Genomic DNA, 1406 nt, shown 5'->3' with positions numbered 1-1406 from the left:
AAACCTAATGTAAACTTAAATAGCTAAAAAAAAAAAAAAAAATGTTGTCTCTATTGAATTGAATCCAAATTATTTTGGCTCTTATACACAGAGGGAAAAAAAGATAAGCTGACAACATTTGTCTGTCAAATGTCAATATAAATATCCTACACTAATTGCAACCAGCAATAAGATATAAAATTTAGAAAGACACAAGATGTTACCCCAATAAGAAGGAAAAGGACAGTTCACTTAACATCTCTGCAGAGGTAAAGTATTGTTCTTTTCTCACAAAATGCCAGTTTTCAATATCAGAAGCCAGCTTTGTCATGTTTCACTTACTGCAAAACGTGATGTTACCAAGTCATCTTTTCTGATGGATAAGTCTTGCACCTATTCCACTGTGAAGAGAACTTCGGTGAAGATAAATTATTGGGAGAGATGGAAAATCAAATACAATGCTTGTTTCTGTTTTGAAAGTATCTCATCCAGTGCTCCACTTTTCTCCTCTCTGCCATGCCTAAGTTAACGAGATCGTGTCCTGTGTCTGTTTATCTAGTTGTTAATAAGACATGTAGTCATCGTTGACTTAGAAATTATTTGGTATTAGAAGCAAGAAGCAGATAAAAGCACTAGAGAAATATATAAAAAAATGAAATATTCTTTTTAATATGGAAATGATATTATTAATTTCTTTTATTTACAGAGATATAGAGGCTTAAATGTTTCCCCCAATAAGTAGTTAATGCTGTCTCTTTTTAAATCAACATTGATACTTTTTTTTACATCCAGATAAATTAGTTGATCATTATCATCATCATTATCATCATCACTATCACCATAAGTAACGAGCATGATTCTAATAAACTTGTGTCTAATAATTTAGTTATTTTAATTCTTTCATCAACCCTATGCCATAGTTACTGTTATTGCCTTCGAGATTAGGGAACTGAAGCCCAGAGAATTGAATCAACTAGTAGGTAGAAGAGCTGGGATTTATATCTAGCATTTTAAGACCATCACTCCACCACCCCAATCTTACTTCTAACAGTGACTAGAAAATAATTGAAATCATTTATTCACTCACTCAAAATAACTATGTGTACTAGATGCTGTACTAAGTGTTGAATATATTGAAAAGGCACACATGGATCTTAGACACAGTAAGCCTTTCCTAATAGAGGAGAATGATATACTCAGGTACATGTTTTCAGTTCACCCTCACAACTTTGTGAAGAATGTTTTGGGAGGGCTCTGTTAATGAACTGGAGGACCGTGGCATCAGTCTCTGCAACAGATTGTGCCGGTCTAAATGAAGGCAGAAGTAGTGATCAGAGGGGGCTTTGTGCTTTGGGGAGTAGAAGTGGGAGGAAACTTTTCGAAGGTGGGAAGAGCTGTCATGAGGAAACTAGAATCAAGAATAATGC

The sequence above is a fragment of the Pteropus alecto genome, unplaced genomic scaffold, assembly GCF_000325575.1.
Source record: "Pteropus alecto unplaced genomic scaffold, ASM32557v1 scaffold152, whole genome shotgun sequence".
In the NCBI taxonomy this organism is placed as follows: Eukaryota; Metazoa; Chordata; class Mammalia; order Chiroptera; family Pteropodidae; genus Pteropus; species Pteropus alecto.
This window is presented reverse-complemented; position numbering follows the sequence as displayed.